Below are 21765 nucleotides of genomic sequence, written 5' to 3' on the forward strand. Positions count from 1 at the left end.
CATATATATAAATAGATAAATAGTGTTAACTTATAGTCAATATTCTTCTTTCCTTATATTATATATGGACAAAGTTAATGTTTACTGTCTTTCTCAATCTATTCTATTTCACTATCTAAAAGCATGTTAACAAATATATGTTAAAATATGTTTAAAAATGTCTACATCCACTAACCACATATAATGGATATAGTTGGCAATGTATAAATTATAAATTATATACAAATTATATATAAATTCTATATTGCACTTGGATAAATTAATAAATATTTTCCTATATTATAATTAATTTTATCTATATTAACAAAATTATATGATAAAAATGTCTTAAAATAATTTTAATTTTAATTTTAATAATTTTAATTTTAAAATTCTTTATTTTTGTTTTTATATACCTACTAGACCTAACTATCAAATCCATATGTTATAAGATATTATTTATTTAATTGCCTAATATTAGAAATGGTTTTATACTAATGAATTCGTTGAGGCCAGGGTAGGTGGTTGCATCAAGGCATATTTGCCACCTACTTTCCAGGCATCCTAATTTGGCTTTCCAATTACCACTGTCTATCGTTCTTTCCACCTGATCTATAATAAAGAACTTAAACATGTGGTCAATACCTTTTTCTATAACATGTTTACTCAAAGCATTTTTTATATCACCCTTTTTTATCTTATAATAATGTTCGTATATCCTAGTTCTTAATTTGTTTAAGTTCTTTATTATAGATCAGGTGGAAAGAACGATAGACAGTGGTAATTGGAAGGCCAAATTAGGATGCCTGGAAAGTAGGTGGCAAATATGCCTTGATGCAACCACCTACCCTGGCCTCAACGAATTCATTAGTATAAAACCATTTCTAATATTAGGCAATTAAATAAATAATATCTTATAACATATGGATTTGATAGTTAGGTCTAGTAGGTATATAAAAACAAAAATAAAGAATTTTAAAATTATTTTAAGACATTTTTATCATATAATTTTGTTAATATAGATAAAATTAATTATAATATAGGAAAATATTTATTAATTTATCCAAGTGCAATATAGAATTTATATATAATTTGTATATAATTGTATATAATTTATAATTTATACATTGCCAACTATATCCATTATATGTGGTTAGTGGATGTAGACATTTTTAAACATATTTTAACATATATTTGTTAACATGCTTTTAGATAGTGAAATGGAATAGATTGAGAAAGACAGTAAACATTAACTTTGTCCATATATAATATAAGGAAAGAAGAATATTGACTATAAGTTAACACTATTTATCTATTTATATATATGCAACATGTGACATACATTATAGTTTTATAGGTTTTAGGATATAGTTAGGATATGTAGATAGACAGTTGCACCTAGCACTTTGCATTTAGTTTAGAATTAGTTTAGAACATGTGTATAGGAAGTAGCTTTTTATTATATATTCATCCATGCATGCGTTCTGTGATATATTTTCAGTCACTCATCGATCGTTTATACTATTAGCGGCAGACTATCAACTCACTTATATAATAATACAGTAATAACGAACATCACAGTAAAATCATTGGAATTTATTAAGCTTTATTCATGTATACATTCTAGTGCATACATATCAAAGTTTTAAAGTTTTTAGTTACAATGTTTCACAATGTTTAAAAGATATATTTTAAATGTCAAAATTTTGGCGCCAAAGGGGCGTATTTAAAGTGTAACGGAAGTGGAAAAAAATGGTTCTGAGGAAGTCTATGGGAAATAGATGAAAGCGCTTAACCCTCTGTTACAGTTGTGATAGTTTTTTGTGACATTGAGTCTGTATCTAGTATTCATTACATGTGAAAGTGTGAAGATCATTTGGAATAAAAACCTCGACATTACAACCTGTTATCGGAGCTTTTGTGGTGGAGAGCCGTATTATTCAAGTTTATTGTGAAGACTGTGTTCCTGTTCTGGCCGAGCCTCCGTGCTGGGTTCGACATTTACTTTTTAGTTGGATTGTGCTTTTACATCTTACCTGAGCTAGTGATAGACCACACTGTAGCAAAGCACCTACAGTAGATTCTGTCATGGTGGTGGTGGCCACCAAGAAAGAACTCTCCGAGGAGATTTCTGCTGTTCATCCCTGAATAAGGCATCGCTGGTCCAGGATTGATTTGGAAAGTGAGTATTCCACTACTGAGCACTGAATTATCTTGCCCATTTGAGTAGATTTCAGATAGTTTTGACCAAAGAGCTCTCCAAATTTCTCTCTCTCTGGTACCATAACAACTGAATCCTGCAAATCAGATCTGCAGTTGTCAACCATGCAGTCCATTACTAATGTGTCTATGCATCTCTTGTCTAATGCAGCAGATGGTGCATCTATAGCAGCAGGCAGCAGTATTACCATATGCCAACATGCCTGAATCTGTTGTGTGATTTTGCTGAAAACTTTAAAAATGCCTTTTTTTTAATTGTCCCCTCTGATGTGTGCACCTTATTTGGACCCAAGGTTAAAGATGCAGTGACCAGGTGCGATTTGGATGGCAAACTGTCTGCCATCATCATTCACTTCTCCACCCCACAAAAGTCCTCACAAAATGAAAGGGGGGAAAGCAACTGTGGTTCAAAAGTGCCAGGATTTTGCTCAGGACTCTCCTGGGGAAAACCCCCCTAGGGCAGATGGGGGAATAACAATGAATGAAGCCTTAGAGACAGAGGTGGTCTGCCAAATCAAGGGTTTAGAGGGCCATTCACCTAGAAACCCTTTCCAGCACTCTTGAGAGGTTGCCAGACTGACACACTCTGGAGTAGTTGGTATTACTTGCCTCTGCACTCTGAAGCCTGGTCAACTATCACCCTCAGTTTATGGATGCAGAGAGTTACAACCAGAGGCTACTATACTCCCTTAAGTTTTTCCCCAAAACCATCACAAAGAAGCCTTCCAGACATAGCACATCCACTGAGAAAAGCAACAGCTGAAAAGATTATAAGGCGGCTAGAAAAGTGAGTCCAGGAGGTTCACACCAGACCAGCAAGGATCTGGTGCCTACTTAAAATTTGTCTTAGTTCCAAAGAAAAAGAATGTGAACCTCTGGACTTCCAAGATGGTTGCACATTGATTAACAGTGTAACTCTAGCTCTCCCAGTGTGAAAACAAAAACTCAACAGAGAAGGCCAGTAGTCTTTTGTGTTTATGGGTAAATTTCAATGTGCTACCTGGATACCAGGAAAAAAGAAATGCAGAGCATCTGGGAAAAATTAGCTGCAAAATGTGAGGAAGAAACACTGACTGGGGAAAGTTCTGCAGCTGTTCAGCAAAAAGCAGTGCAACTTCCAGACATGACTTCTATTAAGCTACAGGAAGATATACAACTCCACACAGACTTGGTTAAAATAAACATAACACTGATGGAGTATATCAACACAAACAGCAAAAGGCTGGAAAGATGGACGAAGCTTTAAACAGATATTCAGATGAGTTGATAAAGCTGCAAAAATCAGAAGCTGAAAGGAAGAAGAGGCTGGCTGACTATGAGACTGGCACAAACTAGAACCAGAAGAGGTGAAAAAACAAACTAATAAGAACAACACCTGCAGTAGTTCTGATGAAGTTCCAAAAGTAGTAGCTCACAACATTTGAAGTTTTGTAATAAATTTGGATTGTAGATCTATAATTGCTGGTTGTAGTTGTCCTTCAGGCACTGCTACAGGTGGTGTTATTATTATTATGAATATGAGACTGGTCAGGAGGAGATGTTTCAAAAAATAATAGAATTAGAGGACAACACACATAGGGGAAAACCTGAGATTTTCAGCTATAACAGAGAAGCTGAAAGGAACATATGCCATTAATTTTATAAAAGCACAAATAAGCAACTGAACTGTTATTCCATAGCAGGAGTTGTTAGTTGAAAGGGCGCATTGTGTGTATGCTGCAAACCTGTCTAAGACAAAGCAGCATAGACCTTTAATAGTAAAGATGCAATCCTACCAGCAGAAGGAGTTGATTCTGACAAAATAGTAAAAGTGGGAAAGAGCAGTGTATTTGTGGAGAATGACTACTCATTGTACACCAAGCAGAAGAGGAGTAAATTCATTCCACTGTTCAGGGAGTGTTGAGCTATGTGGGTGACATTCAGGCTGTCTTCAAGGTATTCTTCCCTTCAGGGACAAAATCATTTTTTGATGAAGTACATACTAAGGAGGAAATACAAAAGTTTATCTAACAAAATGTGACATGTGAAACAGAAGGAGATTCTGCTTCTTGTTCTTCTGGTAATAAAGACCACAGAGAGACTGTACATGTGAAACCTTTCCCAAATTTTCAACTGAAAATGTTAGAGAGAAGGTAGGGAGCACAAGAGCTGACTAGAAGAATTGAGAGTAGATTGGAAATGAAGCAGAGACAAGATTTGGGAGTTGGAGATAAACAGTAATAAAACCAGTAACAATGTGAGATTACAGTACAATAATTATATTTGTGAAATATGACAGAACAAGAAAGTCTGGAAATATTGAACTTTTTTAGAATCTGTTGGACTTGTGGGGGACTCTAAAGTATATGCCCTACTTCATGTTGTTAATGCTTGGAAAAATGCTTTGGAGAGGGGAAGAGACGGGAGAAAGTTAACTGTAAATAAAGAAAACTTTTTTTTCTTAATGGTGTATGGTTTTCTTTACATGCTATAAAGTAAAGTTTTCTGAGTTATTTTTAAGTGTAATGGGGACTGTAAATAGGTGCTGCTGTTCTTTTTTTCCCTTCTCCCTTTCTTCTTTTTCAGTTTTAAGAAATGTAGGCACTGTCACGATAAAAAGAAGCCTGGTTAAAAGAGCATGGCTAAAGAAAAATGTGCTTTTTCTCATTCTTGCATGGGGAATGGCTGGATTAAGGACCTTTTACTTAATAACAAGTTTTAAGAGAAAGCAAATAAATGTAAAAGAATGTTGAATATTGTTAGGCTTTTTTTCTGGCAAATGAATGTATGGTTAGTAGAAATTCTGCATCTGGTCCTCATGTCTCCATGGAAACAATCTGATAAAGAGAAATTGGTTACAGTCTGGTGGAGAGTGATTGGCTGAGGGAAAAAAGAAAAGAGAAACTGGCTAAGTGATAATGTTCTCTAAAAGCATTCAGGAGTTTTCCCAGCTGGGAGAGCTATAAAGATAAGGCAAAACCAGTTAGAACTTAGTATAAGCACAGACTGCACCATGCGTCTTAGCATGGATAACCTCTCTTTTAGGTTAACTCAAGTCTATGATTGTGGCTGTCAGTTTGAGACATTTGTTCCTTATTAGGAGGGTAAAACAATATTTGAAGATTTGCATAATTTTGTGTGTCAGTATTCAGTTAATAGGTTTTAGGGTTTTTTTATTTTATTTTATTTTTTTTGAGGGCTTTCAATAAAACAAAAAGTTTTGTAAGATGTAACATAGGCTCAAATGGATATGACAAGAAGCAAATGTAAAAAGTTCAGCCTGCCAAACAGTGTATGCATGTAACACAAAAGCTGGAAGTAGACTTCTTTTCTTCTTTCTTCTTTTTTCGGCTTTTTCCCGGTTAGGGGTCGCCACAGCGGATCCTCTGTCCACTCACGATTGGCAGTGGAGTTTTTACAGTGTCGAGTTGTCAGCCCGGCGCCCAACCTTCCACAGAAGGCATACACACGCACACACTCACACCTAGGGCCAATTTAGAGTGTCCAATACACCTACATCATGTCTTTCGGATGTGGGAGGAAACCGGAGCACCTGGAGGAAACCCACACAACCACAGGGAGGACATGCAGACTCCACACAGAAGGCACCCCAGCCAAGAATCGAACCGGAGAACCTGTTGCTATGAGGCAACAATGCTAACCGCTGCACCACCTTGGCCGCCAAAAAGCTGGAAGTAGACATTTAACAAAAAAGGTGCTATACATAAAATGTAGAAATAACTTTTTAATACAATGATGCTTTCTGTAATGTCTTTAAGAGGGTTTTAATATTAATTGCAAGAGGAGCTCCAATAGTGATAGAAGAGGATAAAAAAGATAATGTCAGATTTGTAGTGCAAAGGGGCTACTGGCAAGAGAGGAGGATTACACTGGCATGTATTTATATTCCGCCTGAAACAGCTATATTGGAGCTTAAGAAAATTCTGGGAGAAATCAGTTTTTGACAAGGAATATAACTTATAGGTGGGGACAGGAATTTGATTTGCAGCAGTGAAGATGTGTCTGGGGGTCCCAGAAGGGAAAGTATAACAAAGGAGGATAGATTTTTGAAGAAATGTATGGAAATATTTAGCATGAAATATGTTAATTCAGTAATAGGATAGAAATTGCTTCTGAAAATATAGCTAGGGACTAGGATGAAATTAACATGGAGTTTAAAAAAACAGAGTGGAAATAAAAGAAAGGAAGCTATGATTAAAAAGTAACAAGAATCATTTAGAGTGACTGACAAATGTTAAAGTATTGCAGAATAGGAGGAATCTCACAGAGCAAGAAGAGGATTAACTGCAGAATGCTAAGCAGAAAATAAGGGATTACATCAATAATATACACAAGTTTAGAACGATTGCTGTTAAGCATTTTTTGATAATAACACTAGAGCACAAAAACGTTTAGCACAACGACTCAGGCAACAGAAAGTAGAAAGGGCTGTCACAAAGCTTATGGAGCTGGTAACAAGAGACAAGAAGCAACTGTAAAAAGTTCAGCCTGCCAAACAGTGTATGCATGTAACACAAAAGCTGGAAGTAGACTTCTTTTCTTCTTTCTTCTTCTTTCGGCTTTTTCCCTTTCTATGAAAGTCTGTATAAAGCAAAGAAATATGGAAATCAAGAAAAGATACAAATGGAAATATTTATGGAATGAGGCTCAATTACTATCGGTTAGGATAGGAGGAGATGAGATAAAAATTGTGATGTATAATCAATCTACAGGAAAGTCCTCAGGAACAGATGGTATTCCTGTGGAAGTTTTGTAGCTAGGAAGGAAAAAAACTGATAAAGATCTGGAAAGTTTTGTTTAACAGTATTTTAAGAGGAGGAATAGTACCAACATCCTGGAAGAAAACAGTTGTAGCTGTAATACCTAAAGAGGATAAAGATCCATCAGATCCAGCTTCATACAGGCCCATTTCAATACTAAACCATGATTAGAAAGTGTTCATGTCTATAATGGCTAAAAGAATGGCAAAAGTAATGCCAAAATGGATAGATATGAATCATTGTGGTTTTGTAGAGGGGAAGCAATCATTCAACAACATTAACAGGACACTGGTAATCCAGAGGGAAGCAGAATGCAAGAAAATATCTTTGTTGTTGGTGGGTCTTGATGCAGAGAAAGCATTCGACAGAGTAAGCTGGGACTTTATGAGCAGGGCAATGGAAGCATTTGCATTTCCTGAAAAAATATAAGGTTGATTAGGAGGATATATGAGGGATTGGAAGTGAAAATTAAAGTGGGTGAGGTCCTCTCTGATAATTTCTGCTTGAGCAGAGGAATCAGGCAAGGGGTGTCCCGTTCCCCTTTGTTATTTGCATTATGTTTAGAACCATTGGGAAAGAAAATAAGGGACTCAGAAATTCAAGCATATTATTGGTATGGGAGTCAAAAAAGCTGGCTTTATTTGCAGATGATGTTATTTTATACCTGACAAAACCAGAAAGAGACATTACAGAGTTGTGGAACATTTTGAGGCAGTTTCGCATCTTTTCAGCATACAACATTAATGTAGCTAAAACAAAGGCAATAACAGTAAATTATGTATCCGCACATGAATTGGTTCAGCAATATCCATATTTATGGGGACATGATAAAATGGAAGTATTTAGGAGTATGGATTAAAATGACTCTGGCGTGGCAGCTAAGGATATGTGGGAAGAGACTAAACAAAAGATAATACAAAAATGGAAGCTTTGTTATATGGCTATGGATAGTAAGATACAAGCAGTTAAAATGTTTTTAGTCCCATTAGTCTTATACACAGGTCATGCATATGTTTATCAACCAGAGGAAAAGTTGTGGATAGCAATCAATAAAGAGCTGAAGGACTTTATCTGGGAAGAGAAGACAGCAAGAGTCAAGTGGGATAAGCTGATTCTTCCAGTAGAACTGGGCAGATTGGGATTACTCGATTTGAATGGGTATTTCAGAGCTACAGAGTTAAGGCACCTGTAAATAGCACAAGCAGAAAACTATAATTAAAAGTGGAAAGCGATAACGATGAAACAGGGGGAAGCTCAAGAAACAAGGAGACACTGGTATTTTGCATTCAGGCCTTTAAGGAGAATAATAATAAAGATACAGAATATTATATCCATAATGTAGCAGAAAGTAGCCTAAGAACTAAGCCAACACGGGAATGGAGAAAGAAGATTCTGCCGATAGGGATGACTGCAGTTAGGGATATAGACAATAGGGAAGAGTGGGCTGGAATTTATTGGAGAAATCTGGCAAAGGAACTGAGGTATTAAGAGCAAATAACTAGAGAGGGAAAGATGATAAAATTGTAAGATGCCAAACATTTATTTGGACTGCAGGTTAGAGATTGCCTTCCCTATTGAGGGTTGATATCAGAGTATAGGCAGTGAGTCCTAAATGAAAGACCAGCAATGGTAGAGTTTTTAGTAGACTCTAGAAAAGAAGCTGCTGTTAAAAAAAGAATAATTAATAGAGCATATAAAATATTGCATAGTAAATATAAGAACAATCAATGTCGGTTAGAAAGGATTGGGAAGAGAGACTGGATAAGCAATTCACAAATAAACAATGGGAGGATATATGTATGTCTCCCAAATATGCAACAAAATCTGGAAGATTTAGGATTTTGCTTGGCAATGTTTACATAGATATGTTTATACTGCAAGTAGATGCCAGAGAATATTTCCTTAGGTAGAGAGCAAGTGATGGGGAAGAAAGAGGTAATTGTGAACATATTTTCTGGGAGTGTGCAGAGTTGGTGGACTTTAAGGATTCCCTGCAGGATGCACTGTCGTGGATGCTGGGTGGGCAGATTGGTACGATAAGGGAGATGATTTTTCTGAGCTATGATACAGAATCGGAATTGCCATGGTAAGGCCTTGCTGTGTCTAATTTTGGTGGCTGCCAAAAAAGCAATTACTAGAAAATGGAAATCACAGTCTAGACCAACTGTACTAGAAGTAGTGAATATAGTAACGGAGTTAAAACAAGTGGACTTGAGATCTTTAGAAAAGGGTAGGAGCAAACTACGTTAGAAAAAATGGAAATTGTTGGAACGGTAAGTACAGGGGAAGAATGAGGTTTAACAGAAGACAAGACTTAAATGAGCTGTGTAATGTCTGAATGAAAATTTAAGTAATATATAATGTTTGCAACTGGAAGTATGTCAGTATGGTTTGCGATGTAAAATGCTAGGACTGTGTTAGTGTGGTTGGTTTTCATTTATATAAATGTATGATTGTCTATGTCATAAGTGATGGTTTAATAAAGATGTTTCATGTTAAAAAAAAAAAAAGGAATGTGAACCTTTGTCCAGTTCTGGATCTCAGTAACCTGAACCAATTTATAAAACAGACGTCATTCCAGATGGTCACAGTTCAATCAGTGTTGCCTCTTCTGAGGAAGAACGATTGGCTGTGCTTGGTGGACCTTCAGAACACCTACTACCATATCAAGATAACAAGGCAGTCTAAAAGATTCCTTCACTTTTGGCTGGGAGCCAGTCATTTCCTGTTCAGAGTGCTGTCCTTTGGATTCACCACAAACCGCCGGGTCTGCATCAGTTGATTGGATTGGCAGCAAGTTATCTCAAACTACACAGGTTCCTGGTGTTCCCTTATCTAGATGATTGACTCATCACCACTGCCACAAGGGATCTAATAATCCAAGCCAGGGACTCCTTGCTCCAGTTGTGCTCAAACCTGGGAATCACAATCAACCAGGAGAATTCCAAGCTTAAAGTCATTCCAAGCTGTTGAGTTTATAGGATGCCATCTGGACACCATTACGCATATTGCTAAACTCCCTGTGTCAAGAATATTGAACCTGTTCCAACAAACTTCACAGATCTCATCAAAGTCCACCAGCAAGATCCATCTTTTGTCTCTTGGGATCTATGGTAGCAGCCATCTTTCTTGTCTCTCTCTACAGATTTTATATGAAGATATTACAGTGGACACTTTCTATCCAGTGGTTCATTTATCATTATCCCATCAAACTCACTGGGATTTGCAGACAGCATATTCAGTGGTGGCTAAATTCTCCTCTAGTTTGTTTAGGCCATCCTCAGAGCCACAGTGACCATGAACACATCCCTTCAGGGGTGCAGGGGGATTTCATAGTGAAGACAGTCCAATGCATATGGTTTCTGATCGAAGTCGGTCTTCACATCAATGTACTGGCGATGAGGGCAGTCCTCTTAGCGTTGCAGGCTTTTCAGGACTCCCTCCCCATGGGTGTGATTGCTGTCCAGACAGACAGCATGTCGGTGGTCTGATACATCAACAAATGAGGAATCTGCTGTTACCCTTTATGTCAGGAGACCATGAGGGTCAGGCAGTGGGCAGTGTCTTCCCATCACTTTCTAGATGCAATGCACATCCCAGGGAAATTCAGTGTATTAGCAGATAAGCTGAGCAGATTGATTATTCTGCTGCAGTAGTGGTCTCTCAGTCACAGTGGTTTCCATAATCTTCAGTCACTTGGGCCAGCCTTGCTTTGACCTGTTTGCTACTCCCTCTAACAGCAAATGCAGCAGCTATTTTCCCCTAAATCCCCAAGGGGGAAACATTGGTCTACATTTTTCCCCTGGGTCTCCCCTATGGTTATTCCCCCAGCTCCACTAATAACCATATTTCTTCACAAAGCACCATCTTGCAAGGCAAATATGATGCTCATCACTTCCTTTTGGCTTCAACAGGTTTGGATCCCTGTGTTTTTTAGGATATTAAATTAATGAAGCTAAAACAAAGGCTACAGTAATAAACTGCATACCTACATATGAATTGGTTCAGCAATACCTTTATTTATGGGGAAATGATAAAATGCAGTATTTAGTACTATGGATTAAAAAGGATTCTGTTGTGGCAGCTAAGGATATGTGGGAAGAGAATAAACAAACAGTTAGAACAAAAACTGAGAAACAGGAAGCTCTGGCCTGTGGGTATGGATAGCAAGATACAGTCAGTAAAATGTGTTTTAGTCCCTTTAGTGTTGGACACAGGTCAGGCATATTTTTATCAGCAGGAGGAAAAGTTGTGGATAGTAATAATTATAGGACTTTATTTAGGAGGGGAAGAGGGGAAGGGTCAAGTAGGACAAGTTAATCCTCCCAAAAGAGGTTTAGGATTACCTGATTTGAAGGGATATTTTAGAGCTATACAATTAAAGCTGTTATACATAACACAAGCATAAAGCTACAGTTCATAGTGGAAAAGAATAATGGTAAAGCAGGAGAATAATTCAAGAAATAAAGAAAGCGTGGGATTTTGGACGTTGATCCTTAAAGAGAACAACAGCAGTCATACAAAATGTTATATTTATAAGTGGAAGCTGTGGTACCTCCTTCCAGATGCAAGTTGTGAGAACCAGTTGTGGTCTGGATTGGTTCTGCCAATAGGAATGACTGCAATTCAGGATAAAGAGAATAGCAAGAGGGCACTGGAGTTTACTCAAAGAACCAAGGTATTGAGAACAAATAATTAGAGCGGGAAAGGTAATAGAATGGGAAGAGGCCAAGAAGACTTTTGGATTGCAGGCTAGTGATTGCATTCCCTACCAGGGATTGACGTCAGAGTATAGACAAAGAAAAAGTGATTTTGGACTCCTAAATGAAAGTCCTGCACTGGCTGAGGTTTTAAATGAATCTAGAACAGAGGCTGCTGTTAAAAAGGGATAATTAGTATGGCATATAAAATGTTGCACAATAACTATAGGAATCAATCAGAAGAGATGAGAAAAGATTGGGGAGCATTATTAGATCTGCAATTCACAAAGAAACAATGGGAGAACATATGTATGGCTCCCAAATATGCATTAAAATGTAGAAGATGATTTAGGACTTTTGCCTGGAGCTGTTTGCATAGATACTTGGTGTGATGGAGAAGAAAGAGGTAACTAGGAACATATGTTTTGGGAGTGTAATGAGTTGTCAGACTTAAAAAAATCCCTACAGAGTACTCTGTCAGGAATGCTGGGTGAGCAAAAGAGTGTAACTAAGGAACTGATTTTTTGAGCTGGGATACAGGGTCTGAATTGCCTAGACATAATAAGACTTTAAGTTTAATTCTAGTGGCTGCAGAAAAAGCAAGTTCTAGAAAATGGACATCAAACTCTAAGCCATCTATATTTGAAGTAGAGAATATTGTAACAGACATAAAAGAACATGAAGTGGGATCTTTATAAAAGGGTAGGAGTAAATTACATTGGAAAAAAATGGAAATTATGAAAACAATACATGCAGAAAAATGTTTTGGAGGCAGAATGAGGTTTAAGAGAAGGCACGAATTGAACAATTTATGTAATGGTGCTTAGATTATATGATACATAATATATATGATGTGTAATGTTTGAAACTGTGAACTTGTTTATATGGTTTGATTACTTTTATATAAATGTAAGTTTGCCTGTGTCACAAGTAATAATTCAGTGAAAGTGTTAAAAACAAAAAAAGTTTGGTTCCCCTTTCTGTGGCCTTATCTGGTGTACCCACTGTGAGTGCTGGATCCCCTTCTGGATCTGATATCTCACTTATCCAGCAAGCCTCACCCTGATATCAAATCCCTAAGTCTGATCACTTGCTTTCTCTACTTTCAGTGACGGCCAGAAATTCTAGTCTTTTGTCCTGTGTTATTCACATTTTATCGTCATCTCAGAATTCTTCCAGCAGGAAAGTTTACTGGAGCAAGAGGAAAAAATACTGTGTGGTCTTCAGCCAAAGGTGTAGATCCTGTTCCTGCTCCCTTTCCATCTATTATAGATTTTCTCACAACTATTTCATACAGGAACTAGCTGCTCCACAATTATAGTTCATCTGACAGTTATTTCTAATTTTCATATATGTGTAAAGTGGACCCTATTGCATCTCTGAAATTCTGTAAAGCCTTTTTGAAGCCCTCCATAACGGGACCCTGTTTCACCTTGAGATGTTACTGTTTTGCTATTGGCTTTGGTTAGATCCACCCCCACCCACTTTCAACCTGCTTCTCTAAGACAGACTTGAAATTCTTGTCTTGAAAAACTCTGTTTCTGGTGGTGAACAGTTCAGCAAGGAGGATTTCAGGTAGCCTTGGAGTTTTTATTGAGTTAGACTATTTAACTACCTGTATTATTTGAAATTTCTTAAATAAAGGGGAATATCTCCTGCATTTGTTGGGTGTTCATCATCAATTATTTCTATTTACATCACACAGGATTTCAGGAAATCTGACCAACTTTTTGTGTCTTTTTTCTAAGACTAAACTAGAAACTAATGTCTCCAAGCTTACTTTGTCCAGGTGGTTGCCAGATTGCATCCAGTTTGTCTATAGAGCCAAGGGACTTTCTCTGCGTTACAAACCTAAAGCACATTGAATAAGATTGGTAGAAACCTCTGGGGCTTTCATTTCTAAGGTCCATATCGATCATTGTGCTGGAGGTACTTGGACCACAATTCACACATTTGTCTTTTATTCCAAGCTGGATGTACAGTCTAGGTTTATCTTTGGTTTCATCAGTCTCCAGACTACCCTTCCATAGTACCTTCCAGGATTTGTGGTGGCTGGGGACTCTGCCCCATAAGTTGAGAAGGGTGGAAAAGACAACATATGATATGAAAGTTATGTACTTACCATAATGCAAGATCCATTATGTCATCTTCTGTCCATTTCAACCTTTCCTCCCTCCATTCCCCATCCAGATTATCCCTGTTTTAGGCTCTCAATTGGATGCACTGGACCTGTCCAGAGCCTTCTTTTACTTGAAGTCCATGGCTGTCATTCCAAGTTGTTCCTTCCTTTAGTGGCATAAATGTATCAGTCTGTATAGGGTGGCAAGCCACGATGGTGCAGCAGTTAGCGTTGTTGCCTCACAGCAAGAGGCTCTCCCATTCGATTCTTGGCTGGAGCATCTTGTATGTGGAGTCTGCATGTCCTCCCCACGGTCGAGTGATGTTAGACATGCAGGTAGGTGCGTGCGTAAATGGGCTTGCCTTCTTTGAAGGTTGGGCATCGGGCTGGCACCTCAGAACAGTAAAAATCCACTGCCAATCATTAGCGCTCCGGAGCTCCGCTGTGGTGACCCCTAATCGGGAAAAGCCGAAAGACATTACTATAGGGTAGCAAACTCAGTCTGATGAACTTTAGATCAGAGGGGTATTATGAGAAGGAGGGAGGAGCCTAAGATTTCAATCCATAGTCTTAAAGTTGTTAGTATCAGATCTGGTCAGATCCGACTTACCCATAATCTGATATGGGCGAAAGAAGACAGCATAGATTTAACATTATGGTAAGCACATAACTTTCATTTTTCCCTCCATCACAGTTCTGTTTTCCAGTAAGCAGCATAAGCAGCAGTGAAGCAGTAGTAGAGTTTTAATACACAATGGAAAGGAGCCTCAAAAAAGAAAGAAAAAACTTTAAATAAGGATAGTCCTTCCAGTCAGCATGACAATCCGCCTGTTCAGGCTTCCCACCCTGGCAACTTTTCTGTGTCTGTGAGACTTCATCTTCCCTATTGGAATCATATTGTGTCAGACAGTTGGATTCTGAAGGTATGCCAATGGGGGTGTACTTGGCAATGAGAATCCCTCCTTGCCCAGGGAACCGGATTCCTCTCTTTCCTTCCAGTCTACAAAAAATGATGTCTCAACGAGTCATAGAACCAGTGCCTCGCAATCTCCTAGGCAAAGGTTATTATTCAAAAGTGTTTATAGTTCCCCAGGCCAAAAGATCCTGGAGGCAAGTGCTAGATCTTTTTAGTCTAAACCTTTTTGTCAAGATTCTAAAGTTCAAGATGTTATCACTTCAGTATTGTGTACCTCTGACCCCCTCCTCTAGCTTTCATGGTAAACCTGGATAAAAAGACTCCTGTCATCCCACTCCTATTGCCAAGCATTTCAGGCATTTAAGATTTGTTGTGTCTTGCTTACATTATCAGTCCTCTGTCTTTCCCTTTGGGGCTATTCATTGCACCAAGGATAGTCACAAAATGACTAGCTCCAGTCATTGCTTATTGCAGACTTCAAGGCATTCATAATTTTCTTTATTTGGATGACTGTATTATAGGTTCATAGATAAATACTAGTCTAGCTGCTCTTACAGGCTATTTTATGCCTAGCCACTTTCCCTTTTTGTGCTGAAATGAGAATAATTGGGATCATACCAAAGACAATTTGAGGGGAAGGAGCTGCCTCCATCCATTAGTAGTACAGGGGACAGTCCTTGAGTAAATTTTCTGTTCCCCATCCATAGATCTAAGTTGTTCTTGAATATGGACAGGGATAAACTTTGTTTTATGTGGATGGGGTGTCTGCTGTACAACAGTGGTATCCTCTGCACGATATACCTGCCTCCTGAAACATTTTATTGATGGTACAGAAGAGGTTTAGATCCCTAGACCAACTGTTTCTGATGTAATTTGACTTGTTAATATGCATTAAATTCATCAGTAATGGGTCAGAAGATGCCTTTTATGCCAGTATAAGACTTGAAAGTCTTATCTTTGCAGACTCTTTTTCCAGATGTCAGTAGTCTCGAGCAGTCATTCTGGAACTTCTGTTCAATCTGGGATTTCAAATCAGCTTGCAGAAGTCTTCTCTCATCCCTTCCCACAGAATAATTTTTCTGGGATATTTGCTCTGCTTTACCTTGGGAAGAATTTTCTTTCTCCAGACAAAGCAGAGATGTTCAAGAGTTCTTTTTGAGATTTTCTTGCCAAACTGAAGCATTTTCCAAAGATTTTCACAGAATTTTGTTGTACATGGCATCAGTAATTCTCATGCTACCCTTTGCTAGACTACACTTGAGGAGAATACAGTGGTATCTCATATCAGTCTGAACTCAGCATCTACACCCTTTGATTTTTCAGATTGTAGTTCTGGAGTTTGTAAAGAGAGAGATTGGATGGTGGGTAGGCCAGATAGCTTGCAGTCCAGTTCTTCCATTCTCCCTTTTAGCCCTCCTCCATTGGTCACTGCAGACACTTTAGACCTGGTGTGAAAGGGTGAAAGTGCAAGTTCTGTGGAATCCTTTAGACAGGCAGAAGCACATAAATGTCAGAGAGATGTTGACAGTATCAGAACATTGAAGGCCTTGAATCATCTGTGGTCAGCAGAACTTCTGCAAGTGTATACAGACAATACCATAGTGATATGGTTCATAGACAAACAGGGGGGTACCGGATCTTACCCTTTTTGCATCCTGGATACGTTAGTCTGGGAGACAGCAATTCAGCTCAGTCTAAGTCTTCAGGCTTCTTATGTTCCATAATGGCAAAGTCTTGTTGCAGACAAGCTCATCAGGACCAGAGCAGATCCCTGCAAATGGAAACTTCATCCTGGTAGCTTCCAAGACTTAGTCCATCTGTTGGGAATACCTCAGGTAGATCTTTTTGCCTCCTTTCAGAACAGACAACTAAAGAAATTCTTCTCCAGGACTCCTTACAGACAGGCCTGGAAGACAGCTGCATTCTCATTCCCATGGACGTGATTTGCTCCTGTATGCTTTTCCACTCTTTCCATTGATAATCAGGGTTCTTGTAAAGATTCAAAAAGAATTCTCCAAAAACTGTGGTGGTAAGCTCCCTTTTGTCAGTGCATCAATCAGTGCATCACTCAATCTGCACCAAAGAGAAGACTTCAGAATGCTAAGTACCCTGTTGGGAAATCCTTTTTACAATTTTTGACTAATGCTAGAGAAAAAAACGATAATTGTCTCCATTGTAATAAACAGACTCCACACCGAGACTTCCATTCCTTCTGTGTTACATGCTTGGGCCCAGATCAAAACCTTCCTTACTGTTGTTTAATACTAGAACTACTAGCTAAGTATCTTAGTGAATCATCAGGTCGTCCACTCGCAATGGCATCTGCCAATCAATCTGAAGCCAGATTTCCTAAGTGTAAAAGGGAGAAGGGAAAGTGCACCAGACTTACGGCCTAGGACTATGCCTGCTTGCCGTCAACTAGTCCTCCTAGGTTTATTATCTCTGAACAAGGTTTTCCATGTCAAAGTGAGACATGAGAAAGTTAAACTGTTTCTACAAGGGGTGGAAACAGGTGGCACCTCCCTGGAATCCTAATTTTGTGCTTGAAAAGCTTACGCTGTCTCCATTTGAACCAACTCATCGTGCTGATTTAAGACAGTTCTACTCATCACTGTGATGTGTTAGGAGAGTGTCTAAGTTACAGACATTTATGGTGTCAGTTGTACCTCATTTTTCACACAAACAGGGTTTCTTTGAGAACAAATCTTACCTTTAAGCCTGAAGTCATTTAAAATTTCACTTTAAGCCTGACTATTAATCTTCAAGACTTCTTTTGTGAAATAAAGAGCATGGGATAAAGGATTCTTCACTCTCTGGATGTCCCCAGGCAGCTGAGATATTACCTGACAAAACTCTACCTTTTAGGAAATTTGACCAGTTGTTTGGCTGCTGTGAAGGTGAGAGGAAAAGGACAACCAGTGACAGTCAGCTTTTTCTAGATGGTTGTCTCACTCAACTACCTTTTGTTACTCACTACAATAAACCACATCCAGGCAAGATTATAGCCTATTCTACAAGGACATTGGCATTTTTGGTGCCTTTTTGGAAAGGCGTGGATTCTAAAAGCATTCTAGAGGTAACATCTTGGTCCTGTGTACATACTTTCACAAAGCATTATAAATTGGATTTATTTTCCAGATCCAGGATGGGCTTTGCTAGGACTATTATCCAGGGGCTCCTGGAGTCTTAGTTATTGGCCTCCTCCCTTTTTCTTGTCCTGACAAAGCTATGGTAATCTACCCATAATGCTTAGGCTACTACAACCAAGAATAATATGATCTATGTACTGAACATAGTACAGTTGTGTAACCAAACTCACCATAACAGTAGTTGTTCAATTACATCACTGTTGCAGTAGCTGTTCCTCCTTTAAGCCCCTCTTTTTCTGGTGTTCTTTTTCTTGTTGCCAGGGAGTGATTGTTTTTCACCCTTTTTTGCATATAGTTTATTGGGTACTTGCGTATTATCGCAACCATGTTGGGAACAACTCACTCTTAATATACTGACATGCCCTTCATGTGGCTAAAGTCATGGTTATGCCTTTCACTTTATTCCAGATAGCTGCCAGACACGGATTTTTGGCAGGTTCTTAAAACACGATAATATCCTGGTCTTAACATTTAACTTTTCATGAGACAGGATGTAAACTCCTGGTTTATCAAACAGCTCTGTACATAACATTAACAGATAAGGACCTAGATTGAGGGAGGGGCAGCAAAATCTGTACAGGAGGCTCTAACCTTTTGGGAACCTATTAAAAAAAGATTACTTTTGCATAACATTTCTGTTTGGAAGCGCGGTGGTTTCTCTGTTATTTTTAAACTTCACAGATGGGTTGTAGATTTCATAAAAGTAGTTTTGGTTGTCTTTATGATAGTCACACCAAGCTTGGATGATCTGAAATAGCCCATCATCATGGGCTACATTTATAGTCTCCTCCTTTTAGTTTAAAAAAAATTAATTGGCTATATGTATAACAGATAAAGTATCTGAATTAAAGACGTCCAACCATGTTCCAAACATCTCACGGATATACATGCAGTGCTGAGAAACCACAATGAGTAGGTCGCAGATAACGTAACTACTCAAACTGGTAGTAATAAAGACAGTAAAACTGAAGTAATTTCATATATGTGAGTACCATTGTTTGTTTTCAGAGCAATGTTAAATATCTGTTCCTATTTTTGGGACTTTGTCCTCCATTCTGTCACGCTTTGTTCAGGTTTCTTGTGCTAAGAGGTTGAGGGGGATGCAGCTATTGATTATTTTCTTAAATGTCAGTAATGCCCCACAGACCACCTACACTGCTTTCCTTTTCCCGTAGTACCATTTGCTGACAATGTCTCCAAGCATTGGAATATATATGGTACTTACATTTAAGAAATTCCTTCAGTCTCACTTTTTCACTGTCTTTATTACTACCAGTTTGGGTAGTTACGTTGTCTGTGAACTGCTCATTGCAGTTTCTCAGCACTGCATGTACATCCGTGAGATTTTTGGAACGTGGTTGTGAAAATACGCAAGTACCGTTTATTGTTGGCTTTGTTTCCTAGTATAAGTTTTCAGGCTGTTGCCTCCGACGTATGCAAAAAATGCACTGAATCTTTTTGCACTCCAACTGCCTTTTTTATGGAGCTCCACATAAGATCCTGGCAGTTGGGAGCTCATGGAAGGTGCCCAAAGCTCTGCAAACCTGGACAGTGCAGAGAGTAAAACCCCTACAGCTTCAGCTACTGCAGTTGTGATTGCTTGAAACATCTACTGTTCTAGTAAGTTTGCTTACATAACTACATTTTTTGCTCAAGACATCATTACTTATAACTTGTAGAGAACACTTCCCGGGTGACAACTTTGATTTAAAAATTTTGTTTCATACAGTCATACTACATACTCAGTTTTGCACAGTCTGACATTTACTTGTAAAAAGGTGCAACACAACAAATTAAATATATGGTTAGTGAATGATTAACTTTGTGATCAGTTAAAAGATTAATTTTTTGTCCACAGAATGGAGCAATTTTAAGGAAATAAATACTTTGAAGTTTTGCTGAGTATGTGTTTTTTTTACTTAGTTTTATATTTTATTCTGCTGAGTATTTGTTGATGAACTTCTTGAAAGTTCATCAGTAAATTAAAACTGTAGAAAATTGTCAGTAGCTAGAGCAAGATGCTTTGCTTTGCCTTGTTTGCTTAATAGTTATGTGTTTGTACCCCTAATATAGAATGCATAAAATCGTGTCATATTTGTTGTCAGTACTGACATTTTTTACACATATTTTCCCTTTTTTTGGCTCTACCTCAAGCTACATTCCTCATCCACTGGATCTACATGGACACACTTTAGCCTTCCTTGGGCTATAACCAACCCATGTCTGGGAACAGTGAGGAAACTGAGGACCCTTGGGCAGCATCACACAGCTGTCAGGAAATGTTTTATGTTTTTATTCCCTTACCCTGCACACACCAACACCCTAAGGGAAGGATGTGTAATGAATGAACATCAGCACTAAACTGCTCCAGCCTTACGTAAATGGCTAACAACAATATGCCCTGGCCAGTCTCAGATGGCATCTTGTAGTGGCTTACCCAGTCACCATTAGGAAATCAGTATGATTGTGTGCCCTGAGCCATGTGCACCTCCCTCCTTCCTCAAGGATGGCCACTCCCATTCATTCCTGCCTGCACCATCATGTGGCTAAGCCACTATTTGAAATCGGGTCATCTGGACTATAGTCAGCATAGAGCATATATTTTATTTGTTTATTTTTGTATACATGAACGTTTGTTTATGTTTTTCTTTCTTGTTTAGCTTTTGTTTTACTGATGTGCTTCTGTTTACTTTAAAGATTTTTCTTCTTGAATTTCTCACAGTTCTGCAAGAAGGCAGAAAGCAAACCATGTGTTTCTTTTAATGAGACCCTTCGGTATTACAGCTTGCAGTTTGAGAAGAAGCTGGAAAATGTTTTTATTTAAGGTGGCATCAAAAACATTTCAGTATTCTTCTTAAAAAGAACAGACTGCTGTTTGTGGGTCTCTCTGATTTTCCTCCTTCCATCCTGGTCCTGTCATATTCTTAAACTTAGTGGTCTTGAGTTCTCCACTCTTTATGTTAATCTTGCATTAGCAGCCACTCTCACTTCTGTCTCAAATGCTGTTACTAGTGAGCAGCACAGACTCATCTGATGAAGGCCATCCTCTTAAACTAATTAAGCTTCAGTAATATTCATTTTCTTATCTTCACACCTACTAAAGCACTCCAAAACTAATTGCATTAGCCTTTCTTCACACTTAGTCTCAACATTTCAACGTAGTGCCAGTAAACACATAAAGTAGAGCGTGCACAGTTTGCTTAAAACTGTATAAGCTAAGACTAGAGGAACAACATCTGCTTACTTTCAAATGTGTCTGAGATGATGCTACCTCAGACAATGTAAGAACTGTATCATGTTCACTGAAAATATGCACTTTGTTGAGAAGACTTTAGTAGTCAGTGAGAAGTGTAACTCTATCCAGAATATTGAGGTTAAAAGTTAAGTCTGCCACTTTTCACTTTGGCTTTAGTCCATTTTTCACCTCACCCACTGTACCACCCATGACCCTGCGTAGTCACACCCCCTTTCCACCCACGTCCACACCCACTTTATGACATAGATGTTATACATCATTGTGTCGGAATGTCTCCATTAGTCTATTTTTTTTGGACTCGTCCAATCACATTTGGCTTTTTTTTTTCTTTAGGTAGACTCTGACTTAGCCACATTGCTTTAGTAATGCTTTTTCTCACAACATTAGACTGAGTTTGCTTTTTTTTTTTCACAAACTCCAGCTTTCTGTTCATGCTGCTAAACAGAATACCAGAGTTTGTGCAATGTTTTTCAGACTACTGGAGACTTTTTTTGATTTCCATATATTCTGGAAAAATACAGGATAGGTGGTATACCTAGCTAAATTCCAAGTAGCAAGCCTATCCAGTGAGCATACACACACATTCCACTCAATAGACTAAAGTTCTGAAGAGTACATTGACAGAAATCTCGCCAATACCTCAAGAATCAGTAAGCTCACCAAAAC

The 21765-nt window shown here is 38.2% G+C and overlaps 1 protein-coding gene across 1 annotated transcript in view; it reads left to right on the forward strand.

Moving 5' to 3' along the window:
• Positions 1-21765, forward strand: part of CDS1 (CDP-diacylglycerol synthase 1) — a 1285468-nt gene that overhangs the window by 1009323 nt on the left and 254380 nt on the right. The window lies entirely within an intron of this gene.

The sequence above is a fragment of the Protopterus annectens genome, chromosome 17.part0 (genome assembly GCF_019279795.1).
Source record: "Protopterus annectens isolate FY-2018-M chromosome 17.part0, PAN1.0, whole genome shotgun sequence".
Lineage (NCBI taxonomy): Eukaryota > Metazoa > Chordata > Ceratodontiformes > Protopteridae > Protopterus > Protopterus annectens.